At 32.6% G+C, this 5,695-nt stretch overlaps 1 pseudogene; it reads left to right on the forward strand.

Annotated features, from left to right (window-relative positions):
- The first annotated feature begins 1,944 nt into the window (after positions 1-1,944).
- On the forward strand, positions 1,945-4,691 carry LOC114927662 (GABA transporter 1-like; annotated as a pseudogene).
- The last annotated feature ends 1,004 nt before the right edge of the window (positions 4,692-5,695 follow it).

The raw sequence follows: 5,695 nt of genomic DNA on the forward strand, positions 1-5,695 counted from the left end.
AAACATAAATAAAACATAGGATGAGGTAATATTATGAAAAATGAACAAATATTTTAAAGAAACAAGTTTTATGCACAATCACATTCTTTTATTCATTTTTATATAAGTACATAATTATGTTCAAATCATATAAATATAAATGCATTTAATATCATAATATATATATATATATATATATAATATATATAATATATATATATATATATATATATATATATATATATTATGTAACCAAATAAATAAGAGGAGAGAATTGATTATTTGAAGGAATAATATCTTAAAAAATAATTAAAAAATATAATATCATGAAGTTCAAAAGGGTTCAATACAGTCTAAAAAAATACTTTGTATCCTCAAAGGTTTATTGAAATTTATGAATATACACTTAAAATATAATTTATTGTATGTGAATAATTATAAGATGATATTAAAAATATGACTAAAAAGAATACAATTCATCATATAAGTGTTGGACTAAAAAGATAAAACCTAATAACACTTAGAAATAGTCATCTCTTTAAAAGAGAACTAAATTAATGAAAGTGGATTAGTTAGATTTGAACAGTAGAAAATATCATCTAGTTATAAACCAAACTATATGAGGAGGAGATTAACAGCCTCCAGTAGATCATCAACATCTAGCTCTCCGACATGTACTTATTCATGCGGGAGAAGTGGGAGCAGCTCATCCAGTAATGTGCCTGCCATGCACTGTCTCTAATCGTTCATCTGGTCCTCGGCCGGACGCCATTAGCACATCAACATCATAGGAGGGGTATGATAGACTGGGGCATAATGATGATGACGACACCTTCATCTCAGACGATTATATGTAGTCCATATGATTTTTATTTTTATTGTATTTTCAATTTTCATGACATTTTTTGTTTTTATTTTGTTTTGTTTATTTGAATTCGGAATATGGTTGTATATATACTATTTGTTTAGTTTCATTTTTTTATTTATTGGTGTAAAATTTTATTTAGATATTTAAATGGTATATCAAATGTTTGAATATATAAAAAAGTGATTTACCAGCAGTAACATTAAATTGCTTTTTAGTATTTTATTCATACATAATTCACCGACGATAGGTATACAAAATTTATAATTTTATCCATGCTCTAATTTACCGACGACATCCCCCATCGGTGATATTATTTTATTATCAATGAAGGCTCAATTACTTGTCTTAATTGTCGGTATGGTCATTAGAAAAACTCGCGCGTCTTGTATTATATATGTTCTTTTACTAATGTCATATGTTATGAGTATAATTTTTTTTGAATATCTTTTCAAAGAAACGTAGGAAAGTGGAGATCAATTTCATTTTTTTCACCATTTTCGATAAAAAAAACTTAAAATAAGAGAGAAGACTCAAAAGCACTCGGTGAACATTGTCCCATTTAATGACTACACTACAAGAAAAATTAGTTTTAGCGACAAATTTTTAGCGGCCATAATATAATAGCCGCTATTTTTTTATTTAAACTATGTTTTTGTGGCAATTATATATTTACCGTTATTACTATATATTATAATGGCAATTACTGCTATTGCCACTAAATTTTAATCTTTTTATACTTTTAATCTTACTTTTTATAAATTAATAGTGGCAATTATCAGTATTGCCACTAATTTTTTTATTATAATTTTTTTTGTCACATTCTAATTCAGTTCACTTAGAAAGTCTGGTCCTGAATCAAGTAACCTGAGAGAGAAACTCCTAAGCTCTTCCCTCCGTCGCCAATCTCCGCCGCAGGCTTTACCATCGTTGACCACCGTCCATTATCCTTAGTCATTCACACTCATTCAAATTGATCATTCTTCATGTTTCAATCCTTTCCCCCGCAGATCCGCATCGCTATTCTTGTTCATTCATGATCTCCATTGCTAGGTTCGATTCCTATCGCCAATGTTGTTCGCCAAGGAAGAAACGAAAATATGGCGGAACCAGCAACATCTTCATCTTCAAAAGCATCATTAATGGTGGTAGGGAAGTCCGACGCGGAGGTTGAGGAGGTTCTTGATCAGATGCTCACTCATTTGGCTCTCTACGGCGATTCCAAGCTTGATCCCTTACTCTCCAAGCTTCTCTCTCTGCAACTCTTCACACTCCTCAAACTCCCCCGCTGTTCGCAACGAGATTTGCCAATTCTCATCTCTCTCTTTCTAGCTTAATTTTATTTATCAGCAATTTCAAGTGTTGCTTTCAAAATTGAAGATGCTACTGCTAATGTTTCACTTTTGATTTTGTGAATACTTGTGTTAATTCTGCAAATGTCAAAGGATTTCAAATTTGCAGTTGTGAGCAACTTAGGGCACATTGGAATTAGAATATAAGAGGGAAGATAGTTTCAGCATTGAGTTCATGGATCTTCAATCCGAAGAGATAATAGTAACAAATTACACAATTTTGAGTTCTACTAATGTTGCTTCTATGATCTATGAAGAAAAAGATATCATCATTTTTGCAACTTGTTCTGCTATAATTATTGGCACTGCAACTAACAAGAATGGAAGCTTGAATGTTACTCGCATTATGACTATTGCTAGTAAACTGCCACCTACAAATCCTAGAAATTTTGTCAATAAAGTTATTGGAATTTTTTGTAACTAATGACAGAACATCTAATGGTGATAGTTGAAAAAATGAAACTATTTCAGTTGATATTGGGATTTTTTGTGACTAATGACATAACATCTAAATCTAATTAAGTATTTCAGTGAATAATATAACTTGTTGATCTTCAAGTCATCAACCTGTTGATGTCTTCTCTTTATGTGGTTATGCCTAACAAAACTCAAACTACAAGAGTTTTCTTTAAAAGTAAACTTTTCTTAAGTTATGCTTCAAATCAACTAAAATTTATATTCTTCTTAATTTTTTTTCTGATGTCAAGGTCTTCCTTTTCAAGATATGCCACTTAAATATTGACGTGTTCATAACTTTGTGCTACTTCAAATTTTCTTCGGGTTCTAGTTTGGGGAAAAAGTACAAACAATATTATCTTTTTTTAAGTTATTGCTCATTTACTTGCTACTAATTCAATTTCTATTTTTAATTGGTTACCTATATGTTGAATCAAGAGAGTAACGATCTTGAAAGAATGATTGAAAATTTGGAATGGAATATCCTATAATGCAATATGTGATTCATGAATGTGATTGATTTATAGGTTCATGGGTTCACTGTGGTTATCACTTGACAACATCAATAGTGGCACCACCACTCCTAAGTCTTCCATTTTATTTCACTTTTCTCAGATGGACGGCTGGGATCTTGTTCTTGGTTATTGCTGCTGTTGTTACTTTCTAAACTACAACTTGATATCTCTAGTTCTTGAGCACCATGCTAATCAGGATAGGTGCATGCTTTGAGTTAGAGACATGGCTCGCGACATTTTAGGTACCAAACAAATTCCCTGCTCTAGTAATCTAGCAGTTAAGGACTATCTTCATTTGAGTCCTGCATAAAATTAGAATAGAGTTATATTAACAAGGTTTGGCATGTTAGATTAAAATACAAATTTTTAAAGATGAATTACAAAACTTGACTTTATTGAATTTGATATAGGTCCACCATGGGGTCGGTTTCTTGTGGGGCCAATTCAATTTACACTATGCTTTTGTGTTGTTGTGGCTTGTATCCTTCTTGGAGGAAAATGCATGAAGGTGAGTTTGGTTTACATTTCTCACATATCAAGTGATGAAAAGATCACTTGAATGTTGTTATAATGTGACTAAAATGCTGAGGTGTTAATTGCAGATAATTTACCTACTATCGAACCCAAATGGTTCTATGAAGCTTTATGAGTTCATCGTGGAATTTGGATGTTTCATGCTGATTTTGGCTCAAATGCCATCTTTTCATTAATTGAGACACATTAATTTAGTGTCTTTGATTCTGTGCTTGGCCTATAGTGCATGTGCTATTGCTGGTTCCATTTACATTGGTACTTTTCTTTCCCTCCTTAGCACCCAAATTAATTATCAACTATGGTTCCATTTAATCAATTAACTTATTATCCCTTTACTTCCTTAATTCCTGGCTAATCAGGATACTCATCAAAAGGTCCCAAAAAGGATTATTCAATAAAAGGCAACACAGAGAGTCGCATTTTTGGAGCCTTCAATGCCATGTCCATCATTGCTACAGCATATGGAAACGGAATAGTCCCAGAAATCCAGGTCTCAAAGTAGCTTAGATCAGTTCCTTAAAAGTCAAAAATCTTAGTACTACTCAAGTCATCATCAGATAATTCATTTAATGCAAAGTGCTATGTTTATGCTTGCATTTTCTTTGGTCACAGGCAACATTAGCACCACCAGTGAAAGGAAAAATGTTCAAGGGACTATGCATTTGTTATGCTTGATTATAGTAACTTTCTTTGGTGCAGCCATCTCTGGCTATTGGGCATTTGGAAACCAAGCAGAAGGTCTCATTTTAACCAATTTTATGGACAGTAATGGGAAGTGATTGGTGCCAAAGTGGTTTATTTACAAGACCAACATTTTCACAATAGCACAACTAGCAACTGTTGGAGTGGTAAGTACTAAGTAGCTCTTTTTAACAATTACCTTAGCTACTGAATTAAGTTATTGCTCATTTGCTTGCTACTAATTCAATTTCTATTTTTAATTGGTTACCTATATGTTGAATCAAGAGAGTAACGATCTTGAAAGAATGATTGGAAATTTGGAATGGAATATCCTGTATGATGACCTGTTGGCAATTGTATCACTTTGCTATCAAATAATACACATTCTCCAAATAAGGGACTTTGGAAACCTTGTTCATGTATGTGCTATTGAGGAATTCTACCGTGAAGATGATGAACTTTTTCTCAATTCTAATGCTCAGGTCAGTCCTTTCATTCTATGCTATTCGCAGTGCCATTAGATAAATCTACATGTTTTCTTCGTTTTTGGAACTTGATGACTGAATTAAAGAAATATTGATTTGATGTTTATCTTTGATAGTCATTACATCCTTCTTCAATTTTTAAGCCATATGAGCTCATATTGTTATAACTTTTATACTCTGCTAGCACATTTTTATTTACTGTAGTTCTTTCATGTGTCATTTTTGACAGGGCATGGCACTTTCTGACAAAAATAAACAGTAGCAGCTTCTTGAGAACCACATTGATAATAACATACACCAAGCACAGCCTAATCCAGGGAATTCCTTTCTAAGTGGTATAAAGCAGTGATTACTTTCATTCATGTTCCGGGGACTATGGAATGAAGAAACCAATGATACCTTGGTTGGTTTTCTAAAGTTAAACTTTGGTTTGTTGTTCCTGCTCCTTTCATGTATTCTCTTGCACTTCTCTTTTGCTTGTGTTTCAGGCACTTCTCTTTTTCTTGTGTTTCAGGAAATTCTTGAAATCTTTGAAGAGCTTATGTATCAGAAGGAGATGGAAACCACTGCTCGAGTTCCAAGTCTTGGCTTACAAACAGAAGCTTCTGGCATTGGGAGTAGATATCAATCTCAGTGAGCTTGAATTCCCTGATGATCATCTTCTTAATAAAAGTGAACAAAGTGGAGAAGATGATCAAATTAGCTCTAAGAGAAGGTTGCAATCATTGCCCCTATTTACTTTAGTTAACACTTGTATTGCTACATTGATGCAACATAGTTATAGGCTTGTAACATCTTTTGTTGTTTAGATTTGTAACATGATTTATT

Source organism: Arachis hypogaea, chromosome 1 (assembly GCF_003086295.3).
Source record: "Arachis hypogaea cultivar Tifrunner chromosome 1, arahy.Tifrunner.gnm2.J5K5, whole genome shotgun sequence".
NCBI classification, from domain to species: domain Eukaryota; kingdom Viridiplantae; phylum Streptophyta; class Magnoliopsida; order Fabales; family Fabaceae; genus Arachis; species Arachis hypogaea.